At 41.1% G+C, this 25,201-nt stretch overlaps 1 protein-coding gene across 3 annotated transcripts in view; it reads left to right on the forward strand.

The window, feature by feature from the left end:
* Nucleotides 1–10,422: 10,422 nt before the first annotated feature.
* Nucleotides 10,423–25,201, forward strand: part of LOC136874391 (protein bunched, class 2/F/G isoform) — a 565,875-nt gene continuing 551,096 nt past the window's right edge. For all 3 annotated transcript variants that reach the window (XM_067148028.2, XM_067148031.2, XM_067148029.2), the window contains exon 1: nucleotides 10,423–10,619. The gene's annotated coding sequence lies outside the window, so the exon portion shown is untranslated. The remainder of the gene's footprint in view (nucleotides 10,620–25,201) is intronic.

Here is a 25,201-nt window from a genome sequence, read left to right on the forward strand (position 1 = left end):
CATCTTCAGCGCTGCCGATAGTGGGATTCGAACCTACTATCTCCCGGATTCAAGCTTACAGCCGCGCGCCTGTACGCGCACGGCAAACTCGCCCGGTCAAGTGAAGATTAGAAAAGGTAATAATTAATAAGCCTACCAGAATTTCCTAGTCTTATTAGTAGTCAGTTAATTCTTCCCTCTGTGGGTGGGGACGGTGGAATACTTCCACGGAATCTCTTTCCTGTTGTAAAAGGCCACTAAAGGGCAATCCAGGAGACTTCATCTTGGGAGCGTAGGTTAGCGACCATTGATCCTCTAGCTGAGTCTGTCATTTTTTTCACTTATTTCTGCTGGGCTTCTCGCCTTCATCTTTCCTTCCTGATCCCCCTTGATTAACTTTTGTTCTTTTCAAACCCCAAAGGCGCTAGGCTTGGGAGGCCTAATGAGTCTCATATTTTCACTCCTGGCCAGGGTGAAGGTGAAACCTTCAAGGTGGCCCACCCCTCCCCTTCAGGGAGGGGAATAAAAAGTTGTAAAAATACAGGCTATAATATATTTTCACGCCCTTCGTGGCCCTTCCCTTTCTTCTGGTACATTCATTCTTCTAATAGTCATTTTCCTTCTAATTAGTGTTCATAGAGAATGGCCGTCCTGTTGTACTTCCTCTTAAAACGATGATCATTACCACCACCAGTTAATTCTAGATAATACTAAATTATGCAATATTTGAAAGGAACTAGACATGTTTAGAGCCTTGTCAGGGCTATAATTTCCTAATAAGGTCAGGTTTTTACGGATTTCCGTTTTGATTGCAACATTGATACGAATAATATTGTCCTCAAAAGGCTCGTTGGTTGAACGGTCAGCGCTGAAGCCTTTGGTTCAGAATGAAAGATTAGATTATTATGTATTTGTTATGTGTGCATCACTTTAATTCTAACACACAGTAAAATGAAATTGAAGACTTTCGCACGTTCAGAGTGTAAATCATAGATCAAGAAAGGTTGATGGTATAGCTAAAGCATGCTCAAACTTTTAATTATTATATTTATCTGGTGAAAAATAGTGTATGATGTTGAACGTCCCTATAGGTCACCACGGCAATTTTAATTAATACGTATTTGCTCAATTTGTGTGATTTGTGTGATTTAGGCTGATGATGACATTTGAAACAAAATGTCGAAACCGGTACCACTAATGAATAAATGTTGTAGATAACATCATATACAACTTGTAATTTGTATTGAAAAGGTTGAACCTTACTAAAACGTATCTCTGAGAGTCTGTTCTGACATGGTAATGCCAGTGGCGGCTGTTGCAGAAAGTCAGGTTTGTGTGCTATAACCCATCCCCCTCCAAAAACTAAAAATTTTTAGAAACATATGTGGTTTTCAAGATGCTCTTCACTGAATTTCCCATACTGTACAAATACGCTATTTGTTTTACGTCGCACCGACACAGATAGGTTTTATGGCGACGATGGGACGTGGCCTTAAGTAAGGTACAGCCCCAACATTTGCCTGGTGTGAAAAATGGGAAACCACGGAAAGCCATCTTCAGGGCTGTCAACAGTGGGATTCGAAGCCACTGTCTCCCGGATGCGAGTTCACAGCTGCCCGTCCCTAATCGTACGGCCAACTCGTCCGGTGTACAAATACGAAAACAACCCCAACACATATACACATTCCTCATACACAATAACATCTGCAGTGACAAAACATTCACGAACTCAGAAACACTTGGTGTGAGCGTGCAAAAATAGAACTTCTCAATGTTTCTAATTACGTCGTAATGGAAAATGACATGTTATGTTGTTATAGTGAAATTTATAAACTAGACCATTTTCAATTAGAGGCAATCACAATATCTTGTCCTTATTTTGACAACGAAAAAAGTACAATTTGTATAGTTCATGGATTTACAAATGTGGCTATGGAATAGGCAAGTTGAGAGTATTAAAAGACCTGGAGGGAACAGCTGATGTCTTCCTATATAGCATTTTATTTTCCCGTTTGCTTGAGCGATCCCCTCTTAATTACTACCGCTGAGTCAAGAGGGTGCCAGCTGCCACGTTCTCATTTCGGTCGAAATGCAAGTGTGACCAGTGCTGCCTCTCTGTGGTCGAACGAATCGCTCTGAAGTGATGTCTTGGCTGTTTGTTTCCACAGAACATTGGAAAAGTTGGGGCACGCATGCGCAAAAGGCAGAGTTCCTGCTTTCTGGCAAAAAGCTTAGAAATTCTCGCTGAGCTGTGATTTGCACAGCACCCGGCGTGGAGCGCACGACTAGTTAGTTACCTGGTTGTGAGAGGAGTTGAATGATTTCTTATTCTTTGGCTGACGTCTTTTTCAATGCACTGTATTTGATTGTAGAAAATATTTTTAAAGTATTTTTTTTTCAAATAGACAATGTGCTGCAGCACTTCAGCACATAAGGTACGGCCGCCCCTGCGTAATGGCCCATAGACCTTGTAACATTGAGTGTTTATTCTTCAACTCAAAGAATTGTTTATTGTAAAAAAAAAGTACTGATTAATAATGCTGATATAAGACTTTCGATAATTGTTATTTCAGTGATCGATCGTTGAACCTGATCGTTCTTGTTATATTCTTGATCCGAAGAGAAACCAAAGTGGAAAAATATGTCTACTTATTCGTCCACGCTCTCGGCTCTCCTTTTTCTTCCGCACCCTCGGCTTACCTCCAAAACAAATATAATAATACTGTCCGGTTCCTTAGCTGAATGATCACCGTCAAGGACTTCGGTTCAGAGCGTCCCGGGTTCGATTCCCGATAATTCCTCTGTCCCGGGGACTGGGTGTTTGTGTTCGTCTTAGTACTCTCCTCTTCATACACTCACAATACATTACACTACAGAAAACACGCAATAGTGAACACATCCCTCCACTTTGGGTTGGCGTCAGGAAGGATATCCGACCGTAAAACAGCGCCAAATCCACTTGTATAACACAATTCGCACCCGTGATCCCATCAAATGCTAATGACAGAGATACAAGTGCTCAAACAACAAACATCCTCACCATCGAACTGCCGCATATAATAACTCATTTTCTGTGTGAGCCCCACGAGAATGGAACCATTTACTGTAAGATGTCTGAGGAATACCAACCACAGTGTCATTTAAAAGAGCGTTAAGAGGTATATCAGGATGCGATTGAACTGTGCATTTCTCGTCTCTTATTGATCGTGCTATTACAATATTATTATTATTATTATTATTATTATTATTATTATTATTATTATTATTATTATTATTATTATTCCTGGGTTTACTGTGGAACGCAGAGAGGTGAAAGAAGGTGCGGGCTGAATGGGTCTATCAACGAAAGTAAAAGATTCTTTTAAAACTTTGAAATAACGGTTATATTTCTTTTCAGAAAATAAAATTGTTAAAAAAACAAAATTCTACACTTTGTGAAAGAACATGAAATCAGGTACAATGACAATTTTGACACAAGAATAGATAATTGACAAGTTCTTTGAGCTTCAGGCTCCTAATTCACAGTTTTACCACGTCGCTAATATAGCGTTTAGGTATATAAGGAGAGATATCTGCTAATAAATAATTTTTCAGAGCACTTTGCTCCAACCGTTACAATTTACGGCCTTCCAAAGGCACCGCACATTATTACACAAATCTCAGAAAAGAGCTTACATGCTCTCCAAATTTTACCAAGGAGGCTGGCTCCCAATTTCTTACAGCCTACTCAAGAGAGCTTTACACAAACCATACAATTTCTGGCCTCTCTAGGCACAACCTACAATTTACAATATCTTTACACAGGGGTATCTAGTACCCATACTACTGGGCCTTCGTGAAAAAGAAGAACAGGTTAAATTACTGACCCAAACTCAAAAATGTATGGAGGCGTACACTTGCGCTCCTGGAAAACCAAGTTTAAAAATCCTACTTGGGCTTGTGGCCCAACGATGCAGAGGCTAATCCCACACTACTGAGGTGACTAGAAAGAAAGGTTAATAAATGCTTTACAGGGAAACAGTTACAAAATCGTAGTCACCTCAAGACAAACTGAAGGGGAACTCGAGAGGGTAACGCACTCTCTATCCCCGATTTACAGTTTAAGTCTTTATGAAATTTTACATTAGCCGAAAGAAAGTTTACATTTTAGAAAACAGATGGTTACATACTTAAAGATCAGAACTTTCCCCTCGGATGAGTTTGCGGAGATAGCTACAGAGATAGAAAACTGGTGGCCTTTACCTTGGCTGATGTTCTGACTGACGAAGAATGAGGCACCCCGCCTCCTGTCTTAACACATACACTCAGAGATTCGACGATCAGTAAGACAAGGTAACTTGGAAAAGCCGCAGCATATATACCCGAGAGGAGGGTTCGACAAGGCTCTGGACTACACCTGGACACACCCTCTCATTTTTATTGGCTAAACAAGAAGCTACAAGAAGCCTATGATTGGCTGAAAAATAATTACAGAAAATTGTTATTGGCCAGACTCAAAAGCTGGTGGGATGAGAAGGAAGTGTTGCAAACCTTGAAATCTCAAAATAAATGAAAGTTAATTCAGTTGCGAAAACTTATAAACACAAAACTTCTTTAAATCACTCATTCTTCCACCTTGCACCAGAGTGCATGACCTCAGTTTTTGTAGAGACATCTTTGGAGAAAAGTTCAAACTTCTTGACGTACACCAAAACAAAAACAAACAAAAATATCCAATCAGTTTAGGAAACTTTAAAATAACATATATTACTCTGTTATTCAGTAGTGACATCTTCTGATCGATGTCCCATTTTTTTGCATTATCCGTTTCAAGTTTTGTTCGATAGATAGTGTTCCTTAAGGCGCTTCTTTTAAATGTGCGGGGTGAGGTGTACCTCCCGCTACAATTATTATTATTATTATTATTATTATTATTATTATTATTATTATTATTATTATTATTATTATTATTATTATTATTATTATTATTATTATGGTAAAGTCTCACTGGGAAGGAATTTTATTTCATTTTAAAATATTCTGATTGTGTTAAAGTACAGTTACTTTATTTAGTTTTTTACCGACACAGAAACGTCTTATGGCGGCGATGGGGTTGCAAAGGGTTAGGAGTGAGAAGGAAACGTCCGTGGCCTTAATTAAGGTACAGCCCCGCATTTTCCTGATATGGAAATGTAAAACCATGGAAAACCATCGTCACGCTGCCGACAGTGCGGTTCGAACCCACTATCTCGCAAATGCAAGCTCAAAGCTGCGCCCTTAACCGCACGACCAACTCACTCGATGCTTTATTTATTATTAATTTGATAGTACTTATTATGATTATAATATACAATAATTGGTTTAGTGTAAGAGAATGCGTAATGGCCTTAACTACGCCAATAAATCTATCTATCTATCTATCTATCTATCTATCTATCTATCTATCTATCTATCTCATTCTCACTCACTCTGGAAAGGACTAACACAACTGCTTTATTTTAGATTTATCTTCCAGAGTTCTACCTCTGTACTCATCGTTTACGTGTAAGCTGTCATTTTTAAGTCACTGGTAACGAAATGAGTTTAATAATGTTATTTGCTTTAAGTCCCACTAGCTACTTTTACGGTTTTCGGAGACGCCGAGGTGCCGGAATTTAGTCCCGCAAGAATTATTTTAGGAATAACAGCCAGATGCTAGAAATAATAACTAAAATATTTAACAAAATCTTTGATGGCAGAAAAATTTGAAGATGTTGGCAAGAAGGAGTAATTTGCCCGATATATAAAAGAAAGGGGGAAAATCGAACACGAATAACTATAGGGCTATACCTTGTTGGATACACTCAGAAAGATTTACGCCGGTATTTTAGCAAAAACCATTATGAAATTGGCGGAGGATTACTCTATACTCTCAGTGTACCAGTCAGGATTTAGGAAAGGAATGAGAACTACAGACAATATATTCTTAATTAAAACAATAATAGATATAATCATAAGGAGGAAAGGAGGTAAATTATATATTGCAGCAATAGACCTGCAAAAAGCTTTTGATTCGGTTAGCAGACGGGCTGTCGTCGCGAAGCTGGCAGAAATAGGGATGTCAAATAAAATGATTAAAGCCATAGAAGAATTATATGCAGAAGTGATATGCTCGATTAAAGTTAAGGAAGATCGAATGGTAGGCAGGATACACTCGAATATCGGACTCAAGCAAGGATGTAAACTATCACCAATTTTGTTTTTACTTTTTATTAATGTTGTAATGGAATGCCAGGGGAAGGGGTATAGGACAAACCCCTGCTTAAATTACAAAGAAATTCCTGGCCTAGTCTTCGCAGACGACATCCTTCTGCTCTCACTAACGACAGTCGGTATGCAAAATAGTCTTAAGAAACCGGCCGAATACTGCAGTGCATGGAATTTGAAAATAAATATCAAGAAAACAAAAGTAATGGTTTGTAAGAGAGGAAATAAATTAAAGAGAAACGAAAGGCGCTGGTGGTTAGAAGGTGTAGAATTAGAGGTTGTAAATAAATTAGAATATCTAGGAATCATACTAACATCGAACGGGATGTGGAAGGAACAAATAAGACGTACCAAACTGAAAGGACTGGCCGCCCTATCAAGTGCAAGGTCTTTAGAGAGGAAGATGCCAAATATGGAATACAAGCTGCACAAAAATGTTTTAAATGCTCTTGTGATATCAAGATCTCTGTATGGTGTAGAAATTTGGGGTATCGAAGACCAGGCGAGTAGGCCGTGCGGTTAGGAGCGTGCAGCTGTGAGCTCGCTTCCGGGAGATAGTGGGTTCGAACCCCACTGTCGGCAGCCCTGAAGATGGTTTTCCGTGGTTTCTCATTGTCACACCTGGCATATGCTGGGGATATACCTTAATTAAGGCCATGGCCGCTTCCTCCCCATTCCTAGGCCTTTACCGTCCCATCGTCGGCATAAGACCTATCTGTGTCGGTGCGACGTAAAGCAAAATAGGGGTATCGAAGTAGACAAAAAAGAATTAGATGTAATAAGTAATAAATTCTGTAAAATAATAATGGGTCTACCAGAATGCACAGCAAATAGTGGAGCTAGAAGATTATGTGAAGATATCAGCATCCAAGCAGATATAAGCAGGAAATTAGTAAAATATTGGTTAAGAGTAAGAAGGGGAGAGGGGAGAGAAATGTTGAACCTAGCATACCAACACCAGATGAAACACCTAGATGATGATTATTGGGTGTCGAAAGTGAAAAGTATGCTGGACAGAATAGGAATGGGAGACTACTGGGATAAAGAGAAGAGATTCATAAAAAAAGTAACGATTAGAGTGAGGGACATAGAGAAACAGATGATTAGGGCAGAATGTGAAACCAAAAGAACACTAGCAGAATTTTGTGGAATTATTCAAAATATGTCAATAAGAAAAGAAAGACTCCCAAATAGAGAACTGAGAGGTGTGGTCCGGTGTGGTGTGGTGGCTAATGGAGATATATATAAAAATAACGGGCTGACAGAGAACCATAATGAAAAATCATTGTTTATTCTGTGGAGAAATAATGGAAGAGGCTCATCTATTGAGAGCATGTAGGGGAACTACTGCACTGAGAACTAAAATTTTGGTAATGAATATAATTTAAAAGTAGAAAGAGAGAAGGAATTTTGTACAATAGCTAAACTGTTAAACAAAGAATGGACCACTCCAGGAAGAACAGCAAAGTATTTTTGTATTTTAAGAAGTATGTCACAGAAAAAAATGAAAAGAGATTAACACTAACTAAAAATACTATTACTGTGAAACAAATACTTGCGCCAAAAATAGTAAAGGTAAAATACATGGTGACATTTAAGCAAGCACTGGAACCTGAAAAGGTTCATTAAATGCCTGAGGAGGCGCTTTGGTGTCTTGCCTGAAAAGGTTTGACAAAATATGTACTATCTGCTGGAAAGTGGGTATTTACAATGACTTCAATTATTTCTGCTGTGAAGTAGAAGTGTGTGTTTTCTTTTGTTAGTTTGCCGCGAGGTGAGCAGTTATATTGTATGTTTGATAACGATCATTTTTGCTTTAAGTGTATAAATAAGTTAAGGTAAGATACATGTTGTCCTAGACAATATAATATTGCTAACGTCTAGGACAAAACAAATTATATTTAGTATAGTTAAACAAGCCAGCCGCGAGGTAGCGTGCCTGCCTCTTACCCGGAAGCCCCGGGTTCGATTCCCTGCCAGATCAGGGATTTTTACCTGGACCTGTGGGCTGGTTCGAGGTCCACTCAGCCTACATAATTAGAATTGAGGAGCTATCTGACGGTGAGATAGCGGCCCCGGTCTCGAAAACCAAGAATAACGGCTGAGAGGACTGCGAGGAGGTTTGTAATTTAATACAGGATTTTGGCACATAAGCTAGTGATTAAAAGTTGTATATCATCACCACTCTTACCATGCCAGCCTGTTAACCACAGTGCAAGTCTTCACGCCTTAGCGATCATGCCTATCAGTTCACCGAATACCTACATATTAATGGTCACCAGTTTGAAAAGGTTACTGGATATCCGAGGAAGTCTAGATAATGTGTATGCCATGTAGCTGTACACATGTAACTGGTTAATTTTTAATCTTCAAAGCTGTAACAGGTAGATAATTTCAAGTATTTGGGATGTGTGTACTCTGAGGATGGTAATATAGCAAGTAAGATTGAATCAAGATGCAGTAAAGCCAATGCAGTGAGCTCGCAGTTGCGATCAACAGTATTCTGTAAGAAGAGAGTTAGCTCCTGGACGAAACTATCTTTACATCGGTTCGTTTTCAGACAAACGTTGTTTTACGGGAGTGAAAGCTGGGTGGACTTAGGATATCTTATTCATATGTTAGAAGTAACAGACATGAAGGCAGCGAGAATGATTGCTGGTACAAACAGGTGGAATCAATGGCAGGAGTGTACCCGAAATGAGGAGATAAAGGATAAGTTAGGAATGAACTCGATGGATGAATCTGTACGCATTAACCGGCTTCGGTGTTGGGGGTCATGTGATGCGAATGGAGGACGATAGGTTACCTAGAAGAATAATTGACTCTTATGGATGGTAGGAGAAGTAGAGGTAGGCCAAGACGACAATGGTTCAACTCAGCTTCTAATGTTTTAAAGATAAGAGGTATAGAACTAGTTAGAACTAGTTACAAATAGAGGATTGTGGCCGCGTTTATTAAATTCACAGAGGCTTGCAGACTGAACGCTGAAAAGCATAACGATCTATAATGAAGATGTATGTATGTACGTACGTATATACGTATAATATTACTGCAGAAAGCACTCGCAAATTATCGATATCATACACTAACTGTAAGGTGGTTTGCGAAACATATAAAATATATTGCACTACTGGCTTCAAAGTGACGTTACATGATTAATCGTCGTATCAATCCTTAGAAACCGACGTGTGTGTGTAAACAAGTACAATGCATCAACATTTAAGGGATTAAGCCAGTAGAAGGATTCACAAGTGGTTGGTGTGATTAGCTGCCTCCCCCGGAGGCCCGGTTTCGATTCCCGGCTCTACCACGAAATTTTAAAAGTGGTCCGAGGGCTGGAACGGGGTCCACACAGCCTCAGGAGGTCAACTGAGTAGAGAGAGTTCGATTCGCACCTCAACCATCCTCGAAGTCATTTCCCGTGGTTTCCCCTTTCTCTTCCAGGTAAATGCTGATATGGTACCTGACTTAAGGCCACGGCCGCTTCTTTACCTCTTCCTTGTCCACCCCTTCCAATCTTCCCATCCTCCACAAGATCTCTGTTTAGCATAGCAGGTGAGGCCACCTGGACAAAGTACTGGTCCTCCACCCCAGTTGTATTCAAGACCCAAAGTCTCACGCTCCAGGACACTGCCCTTCAGCAGGTAGACGTGGAATCCCTCGCTGAGTCCGAGGGAATAACCAGCCCTGAAAGTAAACGAATCACGAAGGAAAGAAAGAAAGAAAGAAAGAAAGAAAGAAAGAATAAAGTGTTGACAAAACACTTGAATCTTCAATGATGCTCTCAAAAATCATGCATCAAAGCAAAAGTTAAATAAATAAATAAATAAATAAATAAATAAATAAATAAATAAATAAATAAATAAATAAATAAATAAATAAATAAATAAATAAATAAATAATATCAACTTACATAAACATTTAAAATATCAGAGCGCAATATCTGGTAAAGTTTAAACGAGAATGTTCGTGCAAAATTTTATAAATTACTAATCAATAAGATACCCATCTGTTTTGGCTGATGATGTGAAGGACACTGAAGGATGGCTGGTGCCCATTCTTCTTATTTTATGGTAGGTGATCTAACACCTTGAGGTAAAGGCCGATCAAGCAGCATTCTGCAATACCGAGCGAGGCGGCAGACACAGAACAGGTTAGGTCTCCACTTCCAGTCAGTTCGGTGTGTTTGAATCAGCCAGGCAGAGAAAGAGAGGGACGGAACGACCCAAGCAGTTCCAGCATGCCAGGCAAGAGTGGGCAGGCAAACAGCCGCGGTCTAGCTTCAAGGTTGTGAACCAAACGCTGAGAACAGAACGGACGGGGAAAGTGAAGTTGGTGTTGTTACAATGAGTGTTGCGTGAAGAAAACAGAAGACTATCAACATTACTGCTAGAGGACACTGGAGCGGCTTAAAGGTAAGGGAAATGAAATCCTTATTTTCCTCTTGTGTTACCGAATAAAATGTAGCTTCTGTTAATAATTCCCTTCGAAATGTGACCTGAATTTACCTGTGTGTTACGGTTATGATTCGTATAAATGGGGCGTTCTACACCAAGTTAGATCAAATTTAAAGTAATATTAAAAGAACAAAAATAAACACGTTGTCAGCTTTATTACCAATAATGTGTACAAAGGGTTACTCCCCCCCCCCCCAAATACTCCATATATTATTTCGGAGTGAATATGTGTGAGTAAATTTGGGTAGTATGAACATCGTCAATGAAGTGACCGCATTTTTCAAGTATATTAGTTCGATTTTCTACAAAGCTATTGATGTTCAAAATTTAGGTGTGTCTCACCTTGAAATAGTAGTCATGTGTGCTTCAGATAAGTTGTTGTCAGTAGTCTGTTGGAGAACTACGCTATAAGGGAAACTCGGAATTCCCCAGTATATTATTAAAAGTATTTTCTCTTGGAGACTTACCTCCTGTGGATCTAACTTCAGGCATTCCGCGAAGTGATGTGACCTCTTATGCCCACGCAAGGTGAGGAATGTGTCTGAAGTCGTGCCCAAGATGGTCATCTTGTTGATGAGCTTCGAAGGATTCAAGGTATCACTTCTTATCGGACATGACTGTATACAGCTCGGTAGGTTACAAACTGTGGAATGTGCATGTGAAAGAGTACAGAACCGGTCAAAATGTATTGCTCACCGTCAGATTAATTAAAATTATATACATTGAGATATAATTTGAATTTTGTTTTCCTAGCTTAAAGTAACATTATTATTATTATTATTATTATTATTATTATTATTATTATTATTATTATTATTATTATTAAACCTAATTTAGTAATTTAGTGAGTGGATTATACGGAAAATGCAACGTGTTTTCAAGGGAATGAGTCAATTTTCCTTCTGGTCTGGCTCCTTGGCTAAGTGGGCAACGTAGTGGCCTTCGGTTCAAAGGACACTAGGTTCCATTCCCGGCCATGCTGGTATTTATAGCTGTATTTGGTTAAAATCTCGAACCCTTCATGTACATACAACACACCACATTACCGACTACGACAAGATATGGTGAATACAACCATCCATATAAGATTAGCGTCAGTATGGGCATCCGACAGCAAAACGTAGCTTAATCCACGTTGGTGCTGACCCCAGATAACTGGGAACAAGGACAGGAAAGAAGGATAAATCTTCCTCATAGATAATGTGTTACAAACTTATAAACAATTTGCTAGAACGGTTCCATGTGTACATGTTCAGTCCTCAGCCCGGAGGCTGCTTGGATCCTCAACAGAACTACCATCAACTGTCATAGATGGCTTAGGAATCACTAAAGAGGCATACTAGGGAAACTAGGAGTGAGATAGTTTCCCGTTGCATTCCTCACCGAGCCGGAAGTTGCTATTACATATCAGTCTGCCAAGCCCACTGAAATGCATGCCCCAACCGACACTATGAGCAACATTTTCACACCATTCATAGCAGGGACTGGCTGCATAAAGAATGGCATTACTAGCATCACTCATACCTCAGTCACTTTCATACTGTCAAAGCAAAGGATAAGACAGAGACAGATCAATGAAAGTAACAAAATTGCTCTAGCCTATACTAGAAGATTTAGTGCACTGTTAACACTAGGTCCTGCCAGCAAAGGCCAGATTGTTCCATAATAACGTATAATGGCGATTCACCTCCGAAGAGGCCTGGTACAGGTCTTTAGAGCTGACGTTCATGGGAGATCTGCACGTCTGTGAGGCTGGAGTCCTATCTAGGATGAAATCTAATTTAGAAGACAGCACACATATCCAGTTCCCGAACCGCAAGAATGAACCAATAAAGGTTAAAAGCCCTGGCCCGCTAGGGAATCGAACCCGGAACTCCTTGGACCAGACGTTACCATACTAACCAATTATACGCGGAACCAGAAATAATAATAATAATAATAATAATAATAATAATAATAATAATAATAATAATAATAATGTATTCAGCCCGAAGGCTGGTTTGATCCTCAACAGCACTACCAACAGCTGTCATAGATGGCCTAGGCAACACGGAAGAGGCATACTAGGGAAACTAGGAGTGAGATAGTTTCCCGTTGCTTTCTTCACCGAGCCGGAAGTTGCTATTACATATCAGTCTGCCAAGCCCACTGAAATGCATGCGCCAACCGACGCTATGAGAGACATTTTCACACCATTCATAACAGGGACTGGCTGCATAAGGAACGACATTAATAATAATAATAATAATAATAATAATAATAATAATAATAATAATAATAATAATGTTATTTGCTTAACGTCCCACTAACTACTTTTACGGTCTTCGGAGACGCCGAGGTGCAGGAATTTAGTCCCACAGGAGTTCTTTTACGTGCCAGTAAATCTACCGACACGAGGCTGTCGTATTTGAGCCCCTTCAAATACCACCCGACTGAGCCAGGATCGAACCTGCCAAGTTGGTCAGAAGGCCAGCGCCTCAACCGTCTGAGCCACTCAGCCCGGCAATGGCATTACTAGCATCGTTCATACCTCGGTCACTTTCATACTGTCAAAGCTAAGGATGGGACTGAGATAGAGCAAGCCCCTTTAAACAACAAGCCAGCAACAAGCAACAAGAGACAGATCAATGAAAGTAACACATTTGTAAGTAACAATAATAATAATAGGCTGCAATAATAATATATGTATATTCCTTAGACAAGTTTTCCTGATACGGGGTCGGGTATGAGGTAGGATGAATTTAAAAGGCATGTTTACAGCCGGGTGGCCTTCCTGACGCCAATCTCAGCTGATAAGGTAATGAAGATGAAATGAATGATGACTATAAGGAGGGTAAGACAGTGGAAGGCATCGGCTGTGATCTATGAATAAAAACTGTCCCGGCATTTGCCTGCAAGTGAAAATGGGAAACCATTCTCAGGACAGCCGTCGGTGCGGTTCGAACCCTGTCACTTCTGAGTTCAGAGTTTGGTTCCATAACCGTAGCGCGTTGGCACGTGCGGCATCTCTGTTCGGTATTATAATAATAATAATAATAATAATAATAATAATAATAATAATAATAATAATAATAATAATTTCTTTCTTTCTTAATCTGTTTATTGTCCAGGGTTGGCTTTTCCCTCGGACTTAGCGAGGGATCCCACCTCTACCGCCTCAAGGGCAGTGTCCTGGAGCTTCAGACATCGGATCGGGGGATACAACTGGGGAGAATGATCAGTACCTCACCCAGGCGGCCTCACCTGCTATACTGAACAGGGGCCTTGGTGGGGGATGGGAATATTGAAAGGGATAGACAAGGAAGAGGGAAGGAAGCGGCCGTGGCCTTAAGTTAGGTACCATCCCGGCATTTGCCTGGAGGAGAAGTGGGAAACCACGGAAAACCACTTCCGGGATGGCTGAGGTGGGAATCGAACCCACCTCTACTCAGTTGCCCTCCCGAGGCTGAGTGGACCCCGTTCCAGCCCTCGTACCACTTTTCAAATTTCGTGGCAGAGCCGGGAATCGAACCCGGGCCTCCGGGGGTGGCAGCTAATCACACTAACCACTACACCACAGAGGCGGACAATAATAATAATAATAATAATAATAATAATAATAATAATAGAAGAATTACCAGCTGGACATATGGAGTACTGGACAACTTGGAGATCTCTAACTGGGCGAGTCTGCCGTGGCCTTAATTAAGGTACAGCCCCAGCATTTGCCTGGTGTGAAAATGGGAAAGCACGGAAAACCATCTTCAGGGCTGCCGAGTGTGAGGTCCGAACCCGCTATGTCCCGGATGCAAGGTCTCAGCAGTGCGCCCCTAACCGCACGGCCAACTCGCCCGGTGCGGACAATATTAATAATAATAATAATAATAATAATAATAATAATAAAGAAGAAGAAAAAGGACATTTTGTAGTTTTACGTGGGATGCAAACCTCAGGGACGTGGATTTTAATTTCAAATATCTCACATATATTAGCTGCGGTTCGATCAGCGATCACCTTGGTGAGAATCCAGTGACTTTTACCACTCGCCTATCCCCCCTCCCCGCCAAGAGCAATAAAAAATAATAATATTGATCATAATACTAAATCACTATGCATTTTACGTTACGTCAGTTGCCATCTGTAGTAAGAAACACCGGTATTCCTCCAGAAGAGATGATTTAATGTGCCAGTAAATTTATTGACACGAGGGCTGACTGGAGTTGTTTCGCAAACTGTTGAAGGGTCAGTCCAATAGATGGTTATCCAGTAAATAAAACTTTCCTTACCATTTTTAACAGACTGAGGACTGTCTACTGCAGTGGAAAGATTCACGTCAGTTAGTGGTTCGTTGTGACGAACTTGAAAAACTCCGCCCAGATTGCAGCTGGATATTGGCACAGTCTCAGCAATATCATCATCATCATCATCATCCTTTCAGGTATTAGTCCTATAGAAGAACTGTTACGATCTATACAAAAGATTTGCAATTTCACGCGATCTCTTCTTGGGGAGTCCCAGAGATCTCTTCCCCCCGGGGCAGTAGTTTATGACTGCTTTGGTTATCCTGCTTCCGTCCATCCTGTTTAGGTGTTCTAGCCATTTTCTCTGGTATTCATAGATGTATTCCAATACAGGTCTGCTTTTAAGGTCATTCAGCACATCTGTATTTCTTTTTGTGTTTCCACTTAGTGACACCTGCTGTTCGCCGCATGTATCTCATTTCAGCTCTTGTTATTCTTCTCTCATCGCATTTCCTCAGGGTCCACGCTTCACTTCCATAGCAAAGTACAGGTTTTGCCAAGGTATTGTAGATTCTTGCACGGGTGTGTTTTTGAACTAATGATGGTCTAAAAACTTTATTAATGATTCCCAAACATCTGTTGAAGGATCTAATCTTACATCCATGTGTTTAATAGCCATGAGGTCCTCGACCAAATATGACTGAATGCCTTCTAGAGGAAAGAGAGAAAGTTCAAATAAGGATGTTGTTAGTTGTGCGGATTCTGCTTCCTGGTTTTATGAATTCAGCCATTAACCCACAAAATTTTATTTTATTTTTCCCCACCACGACTGTCCACGATGAAATCTGCAACATTTAATTTTAACTTGAAGGAACACTTCAAATATTACGGTAACTAACTCGAGGTCCGGATGTTTGGTTTCGGGGCCAACTCGAGAACTCAGGACACGAATATATCTTCATGCCAGTTCCTCCAAATATTTTGGAAGATTTCCGATTCGTAAACTATTCCACAAAATACGAAATTAGATGGAAGTTTTCCGATTTTTTACGTCCTCACTTTATGGACACATGCTGCTAGGCAGAGGTATTTTACATGGATGAATATCAATACAATATTATATGTGTTTAACTTCCCTTCAACTGCTATCAGTTTTGAAGAGCATTAATGTGATATGCTGATATTTACCTTGAGAATAAGTTATTTAATATGGGTCTCTCTCATACAAGCACTTTTAAAGGACAGCCGACTGAGATCAACACAGTCGAAGAGCAAAATTGAATTTAATTTGATTATCCTACGTCTGACGAGTCCGGCCCCACGGTGTAGGGGGCAACGCGTCCGCCTGTCACCCGGCGGCCCCGGGTTCGATATCCCTGGCCTGGGGACTGGGCGTTTGTGTCGTACATTACGTTCGTTTCCTCACATTCAACACTCTGCACTTCCGCAATTCCAATTAAACGCAGGTTTATATCATATGGTGCAAGTAGGGGCAAAAGTTCTCTATAGGTCGACGCCCCGAACAAATAGCATTTTTTTACGTCTGACGAGAGCCACGTCTATGAGGGAAAGTAGAAAGAGGAAGGGGAGCGGGCTGATGGCCTATATAATGACTATGATGATAATGATGATGATATTGGTTTTACGTCCCATCAACTTGATGACCTAGATGTTAGGCCCCTTTAAACAGCAATCATCGTCGTCGTCGTCATCATCAGAAAGAAGCACCTCCTCAAATGAATGACTGAAAGTTGTTTAGTTCTGTCGTTCAATGTTAATTGTACAGTAATTTAATTTTCACTAAAATAATAAACATTGATATATTTCCAAACATCCTTTCAAAGTTTGGCTAAATCTTCCGAAATTTTCGAGCATTATCTCCCGAAATATTATATTTTTAGGTTTGACAACACTGTCTTCTTATAGACCAACTCAATTCGGAGTTATTCATACAACCTTGAGCTCAAGTAGGAATGTGCAAGTGTAACAGCTACTAGTCTTGAGAATCACTGAGATGCTCGTATGCTATTCAGGGTGGAATTTCCTTCCGATCACTAGCCAAACACGGATCTCTATCACGTAAAGACCCCTTAATACTGATCAACTATGACGATATTCGAACTATCGGGTGAGTTGGCCGCGGGGTTAGGGGCGCGCAGCTGTGAGCTTGCATCCGGGAAACAGCGGGTTCGAACACCACTGTCGGGGCACTCCTGAAAAATGTTTTCCATGGTTTCCCATTTTCACATCAGGCAAATACTGGGGCTGTATCTTAATTAAGGCTACGGCCGCTTTCTTTCCACTCCTGGCCCTTCCCTTTCCGTCGTCGCCATAAGACCTATCTGTGTCGGTGCGACGAAAAGCAGATTCTAACAAAAGATATTCGAACTTGCAACCTTGGACACAGGAGACGAACGCAGTAATATCATCATAATATTATTGCTTTCCCGTCCCACTAAATACTTTTATGTTACGTTTTGTAGAGACGACGAAGTGCTGACATTTTCTGTCGCAGGAGTTCTTTTATGTGCTATTAAATCTATCGACACGAGGCTGATGTATCTGAACACCTCGAAATACCACTCGATTCAGCCCGTTAAGTTCAACTTCAGGAGGCCAGCGCTATTCCGTCTGAGGTGGCCGGATGAACTGCCACAGAAAGTGCTCTTGGGTCAGTTTTAGATTTATGAACTGCCAGTAAGATATACTGTAACTCTAAAGACAAACATGTTCACTCCCATTTCTAGCACACTTGGGACTGAGCAACCAACATGATTGGTGTGGTTATTATTTTTTGTTTTGTATGTAAAAAATGGTGTATCTCATAAGCAGCAAGATAGCTGCTGGTTTCAGTTCTGTTAGCATAATTCAAGCATTAAGTCTTACTTTACTTTTTATATCAAGTTTCTTTGTGACATTTTCTTAACAAATTCAAAACACGTAATTTTCCCACTGGAATACTCGCTTATCTATACAATATTGCTTTTTTTTTTCCTCATAAATATACTTTCTTGGGTGTCACTTCACTATTTTTTACGTACATGTCCTTTTCGAATTACTTTAGCACTTCTAAAAAGTTGAATGTATGATGTGGATGATGATGGTAGACGTTCAAAAGTAGCTGTTAGTGGGACGAAAATATCAATATTATTATTATTATTTTTAATATTATTTCTTCCTTTCTTTATCAGTTTAGCCTCCAGGTTCGATTTTTCTCTCGGACTCAGCGAGGGATCCTACCTCTACCGCCTCAAGGGCAGTGTCCTGGAGCGTGAGACAATGGGTCGGGGGGATATAATTGGGAAGTGGAGCAGTACCTCGCCCACGAGGCCTTACCTGCTATGCTGAACAGGGGCCTTGTGGGGGGATGGAAAGATCGGGAGGGATAGGCAAGGCAGAGGGAAGGAAGCGGCCGTGGCCTTAAGTTAGGTACCATCCCGGCATTTGCCTGGAGGGGAAGTGGAAAACAACGGAAAATCAATACGAGGATGGCTGAGGTAAGAATCGAATCTCTCTCTACTCAGTTGACCTCCAGAGGTTGAGTGGACCCTCTCTCCAGCCCTCGTACCACCTTTCAAATTTTGTGGCAGAGCCGCCAATCGAACCCGCGCCTTCGGGGGTGGCAGCTAATCACACTAAGCAGTACATCACAGAGGTGGACATTATTATTATTATTAGTAGTAGTAGTAATAGTAGTAGTAGTAGTTCGCATTTAAGTCTCAATGGAAATTAGTATCGTTTTACTGACATTAAGTCCTCGACGAAACAATAATTTCTTCTGAATGAAAAAACAGTAGGCCATAAACATGAGTTAACCACTTCCCAGTCTCACATTTGCCACTGGCGAACAGTTTTGAAATACGGAATTGCTTCAGTTTTCTGTGCCACGCTTGTCCTTATTAGTGAAATGCATACCATTCAATGATACTGTGTAGAAATGCGAATTCATTAGCATTTTTGTAGCGAATTCGAAGTCAATGGAAAATTTGGAAGGGGCTATTTCGAATATCTTTCAGAATATATTGGAGGGTCGCTTTGTGGCAATTTACACACAGTATGTCCATTTTACAAATGCTGTAACTATGCCTGCTAGCAATTCACCGGGTCCGCCGTGTAAGATACTCAGTCCAGCTGTCATATTGAAAGAGATCATGACTTTAACAAGAAAGGTAAAGACCATGGCTATACAGTAAGTGTGGTGGAGCTGTAAATTGTATGTAAAATATGACGGGTTTGAGCCCCTCCCTCTGGAACCCTTGAGGTGGTTCACCGTTTATCACCCCCACTTTCACTCCAGGCAAATGCAGGAAGTGTTCACTTCTCGAATACGAACACGAACCAAAGAAAGGAGCACATTATTTGGTTAATTTCTAGATACGAACCTATGTTTCAATTGAACAACCTTTACATTCTTTACAAATTACGGCCACACCGTAAAGCAGTAATGTACTGTGTCAGCGTTATAACCGATAATAAGGGACACCCTGCCACAATACATTTACACAATGATGATGCTTGTTGTTTAAAGGGGCCTAACATCGAAGGTCATCGGCCCCCATTTACACAAAAACAGACCTAAACGCCTTGCAATTCATTAACATTAACACATCAACTATTACATTACCTTAAAATTACTAACTACATCAAATTTAAAACACACAAATATACGACCGAAAGAGGAGCGCCAAGGGCGTACCGGTATCGGTAGCTCTCACACCACCTATCTTTCCGGAGATAGGTATCACAAACGAAAACTAGGGACAAAGAACTTCACGAAATAACAACTTTATTCTGCAACGCTCGTCCATAATTAGCCACCCTCTAACATCTAAACTGCGCCACCTCTTTCCACTGTGTGACAGATGAACAAACAGAAGACTACAGACACCTTTACTGGTCAAAAGTATCAAGACATTGCAACACATCATACCCCTTACTCTTCAAGACACATCGCTTCCAGTATTTTGACAGAGGTATGAACTTTCAGTATTTCAGCCATCCGCATTTCATCTTCCAGATTTTATAATCTGCAATACCAATATCAACGAAAAAGTAACAAATTTCATTAATGCATATTGGGGCAGTTATACTCAAATATAGACAGACGGGTCAAAGACCGAAGAAGGAGTCGGATATGCGTACTACAGCCCTGTACTCAACACCTGCAAAATGTTCTCTCTTCCGAACGAAGCTTCAATATTCACCGCTCAAATACTTGCCATTAACTCAGCCATAACGTACGGCGTCCAGCACTTCAGCAGAATATTAATTCTCACGGACTCCAAGAGTGCACTTCAACAACCATGCAGAAACACGCGTTCGAATAAATACATCATGGGCATCCTAAGTTGCATATACCAAGCTAAGGAAAACGGAAAAGAAGTTAATCTTATGTGGATCAAAGGTCACACTGGAATTATACACAATGATACCGTAGACCAACTGGCAAAGCAGAGCATTACAGAAGGCCAGTTCCAAGCACTACGCCTACCATACACGGACTTCCAAAGCCACATCAAGAAACAGGCTTACAAAGAATGGTCAAAGTACTGGGCAACAACTCAACTCATCAAAGGCAAGCATTACGTCGCTATCCAGAGACACATTCCACAGAAACCATGGTTCAATCTACCATCTCTAACTCGGCGCCATATCACATCAATTGTCAGAATGCGACTTGGACATGCATCTTACCCCAGTCATCTGTTCAGACTCAATGTCATAGACTCCCCAAATTGTCCCTCTGAGCCCATTCAAGAAGCAGACCTCAACCATACAATTTTAGGATGCACTAGATACAAACCACAAGTGACCAATTTATATCAAACGCTTATACAACTCATTCCTCTTCCCACTTCGGTCTCGTCGTTGTTCAACAGCTATGACATCTGTATATATTAAGCAATAGCCAAATTTTTAAGTGAATCCAATTTAACATTGTGATACGTTTGTTCTATAGTCTGTAGTTAAACTGTTCTCATCCAACCAAAGTTCCTGTACCGTGGCTTTCTATCAACAATTATTCACAATGCCATGAACGGTCCCATGTTGTAAAGATGTTTCTCTTTGACTTTCCTGTTTTCTAAATGTACAGATCTGGCAAAATGGTCTTACGGACCAAATGCCAATATGTTAATAAAAAAATTTAAAAAAACTTCACGAAACACATTTACCCACAGCCTTCACATTTATTCCCCAGTTATTTCAAGTGTTACATATACTCTCTTCTCGGTGTGCTATGCCTGTTAAGGAACATTGGCAGTCATGTTGCCTGTCGTAAGTTTGTTGACGGAATGGTTACTTAATTGACATCCCGAACCTCTGCAGCGAGTTCTGCAACCAAGATAAGTTAATCTTGGTCTTCCAGGTTCTCTTTTCCCAGCTATCTGCACTTGTAGGATTAAAAAGAAAAAAAGGAAAAAGGGAAACATATTTTTCATTCGGTCCTTTTATCCATGCAGCCAGCAAATTATTGATCATTTACATAACAATATATAAAGATATAGATATAACATATACCTGAAAATAAAGTTAAAAAATAATATTGTTGAAGAGAGTAAACATAGGACGGCACTTGCAACAGTTTTTAAAACCCATTCAGTAATAATGTTATAGGCTTTACGTCCCACTAACTACTTTTTCGGTTTTCGGAGACGCCAAGATATTGAAATGTTGTTCCGCAGGAGTTCTTTTATGTGCCAGTAAATCTGCCGACACGAGACTGACGTATTAAAGCACCTTCAAATACCAGCGGACTGAGCCAGGATTGAACCCGCCCAGTTGGGCTCAGAAGGTCAGTGCTCTGTCGTCTGAGCGACTCAACCCGGCGAAAATATATTCTTTGACTGGAAGATCTAATATTCACAGTTCGTTCATTTATATTCCCTCGTGTCAGAAAATCGATAAAGCACAAATTTCGGTTAAATAATATAATGAAAATTATGAACAATAGATGTTATATTTTAAGTCACTTCTTCTTAATAATATTATTTTACTTCCCACTAACTACATTTTTATGGTTTTTGGGGACGTTGAGGTGCCGGAAGTTTGCTCCGCGGAGTTCTTTTACGTGCCAGTAAATCTGCCGTCACGAGGCTGACATATTTGAGCACCTTCAAATACCGCCAGACTGAACCAGGATCGAACCTTCGAAGTTAGGTTCGGAAGGCCAGCGCTCTACCGTCCAAGGTCAGCCCGACCTTCTTCTTCTTCTTCTTCTTCTTCTTCTTCCTCCATCGTTTCCTACCCTTAGACAAGGTCGCTTTTCTGAGAACAAAATTGGTCACTAGAAACATAGGCTAGTGTCTGGAAATATTCTTCGCTTCAAGCCAATATTCCTGCAAAACCATGATTCCCCAGTATCAGTCTCGACAACTTAAATCACTAATACGCATGAGACTCGGAGACAGACGTTAAAACCTTCATCGTATTTAAGTGCTGGACTTCCCCGCGTGTGAATATGGTTCCACTCGTACGCTGCAGACTTGAACTATATTGTAGTTGTATTTTTTTAAAGTTGGTTTACGTCGCACCGACACAGATATGTCTTATGGCGACGATGGGATAGGGAAGGCCTAGGAGTGGGAAGGAAGCGGCCATGACCTTAATTAAGGTACAGCCTCAGCAATTGTCTGGTGAGAAAATGGGAAACCACGGAAAACCATCGTCAGGGCTGCCGACAGTAGGGTTCGAACCCATCTCCCGAATACTCGATACTGGCGGCTGTGTATTTTAGCGGCAACCTACGCTCTGTCACTCTTCCTTCTTTTCTTCTTCTCCCTTCTCCACATCTCGAACTCTCTGGTAAAAGCAACACTGTACCTTCTGTATACTTTCCTCTCCTCACTCTCAGTACCGTCCAGAATTCCAAAATTCGTGTGCAACCGACACTGTTCCTTAATATTACTTATTGTTAATTTCTTGTTGCCAGGGCGCGGATTTTGGTACACTGCCCGACGAAAAAAAAAGTTGAGCACCCAGAAGAAGTGGTCGCATTTTTTGTATTGATGTGTGAATGAATTATTAGATTTACAACGATCTGTAATGTGTAGAACGCCCACCAGAATGCATTCGTGATGGCACAGTCCTATTGTTGATAAGTTTTTATTGTTGGGAGATCAGAAGAATGCACATGCCCGGTGAGGCACGGGGCGAAGGGATTTTCACCAGCAGAGCCAGTGACGCAATGGTTACCATAGCAACTCCACTACTACCCAGGCGACTTTTACTGGCAGCTCTTCGCTCTTGTCAGTTGTAATCCAGCAAACTGCAAAGTGAGAGTCAATGTTTTCCTGTAGCAGATAAGAACCGATCTGTCTGGGCAGAACAGGAAGTTCGTGCTTGCAGGCCACATTCCTCATGTTTGCATTCTTCTCATCTCCACACAGTACCAGTCAACTGCTGTGAGTCAGACAGTTAAGCAAGACGTGCAGAGAGGACTACGTACAGTACGGAACACCCGCAATGCCTCGCAGACGCGTCAAGATAGCTTATGCGCCAATCGACAGCATTTGAGAGAGACCGCATTATGGGACTGCATAAGGCTGGTTGGCCTTATCGTGCAGTTGCCAGGCATGTCAGCCATTCAGATGTCACAGTGGCCCGATGTTGGACTCATTGGGTACATGAAGACACCCAGTCACGTCGTGCAGGTTCGGGTCGACCAAGAAATACCACCCTGAGGGAGGACCGTCGTATGATGCGCCAAGCATTGCGGGATGCCGTAACTGCGACACACGCCATCCGCAAACATTTACTGGAGACACTACATCCTGAGAGTTCCCGCACAGTGTCTCGACGACTCACGTCCGCCGGATTGGGGACCTACCGCTCAATGTGTTGGTTGCCATTGACACCAGAACACAAACGCCTGCTTTGGAATGGTGCCTTGCCCGGCAGAGGACGACTGGAGTCGCATCATGTTCAGTGATTAGTCCCGCTTCTCCATAACCTCCGATTACCATCGTGTGCGGGTTTGGCGGCATTGAGGGCAGAGGGCAGATCCTGCCTATATTGTGGAAAGACACACAGGAGTAATCCCTAGCATCGTGGAGTGGGGAGCCATAGGATATGCGTTCAGGTCACCTCTAATAGTGCTTCGGCGGACTTTGACGACACAGCGATACGTCACAGACATTCTCCGTCTGCAGGTTCTAACCCTTATGGCACAGCACCTTGGGACAGTGTTCCAAGAAGATAATGCACGTCCACACACATCACGTCTGTCTATAGACTGCCAATAGCACGTTGAGGTCCTCCCGTGACCAGTAAGATCCTCGGACCTCTCCATCATTGAACACCTATTTACTTGGCGGTTGGCGCCAACATTCCGCCCGTAACTGCCAACGGCCTTGTCTCTTTCATCCCATATTGTAACTTCAATAAAGGTACGTGGTATTTCAGCCTATGTACGCTAGTTTCATTCATTTCCAAGCATTCCTTCTGGGTGATTAACTTTGTTTTTGTCAGGCAGTGTATTATTCATGGCAAAGCCTCTATAAAATAACCTCAAAAGACTCAAAAAATTACTTCATATGAGAAGAAGTCCCATGATACTTTGGAACATTCAAAATGATTTGTTCCCGACATTTTTATTTTAGTGACTTGCAAATAATTTGCCATTTCTTTTATAAAAGAGTTCGTTCTTAAAACAATTATTTTCATCGCTAACTCTCGCCTTCTCGTGGGAAAGTGCATATTTTCATTTGCTACAGGACGCCCTGCAGAGGCACTTGAAGGAATACCTGCGTTTACCTTTAAGAACATTCGCAGCCGTGCTGGATATTGTTGGATAAGTTAGTATGATGTCTTGGAAGTACTGGAGAGGTAAGAAACCACCTCATCCAGCTCTGGTGAAACTACTGATCCTACTGTAGTACGAGAACTAAAGAAGTTACCTTCCTCGGACTTACTTTTTTCCAATGTCTGCTTCCATTCGATGTGCGGTTACTGAAATGTAACGATTACAAGTAAAACTTACTGAAGTATTTATTACAAATTATTAATTCGATTACATTTTTACTCAAAAACTTCAAACTCCGTTCGTCATTACCTATCTATCTATTTCTCTATCTATCTATCACATGTTTAAAATACGATTTGTACTCGGCTATGCCAGGAGATGCTGCTTGTTTGCGTACGGTACTTCGTCACCCAGCTGTGTCGCCAGGTGCAGTAGCGCGCTAAATCTGTGACTGTTCTGTTACATAGTTAGACAGTTAAACAGTGGTTCCTTTCACTCTAAAGTTCCTGGTCCCTGAACAATCAGCACACATGCCAGTTTGAATTGCTTCCATAGTTGTTGTAATTGTAGCTCCCACA

The sequence above is a fragment of the Anabrus simplex genome, chromosome 5 (assembly GCF_040414725.1).
Source record: "Anabrus simplex isolate iqAnaSimp1 chromosome 5, ASM4041472v1, whole genome shotgun sequence".
In the NCBI taxonomy this organism is placed as follows: Eukaryota; Metazoa; Arthropoda; class Insecta; order Orthoptera; family Tettigoniidae; genus Anabrus; species Anabrus simplex.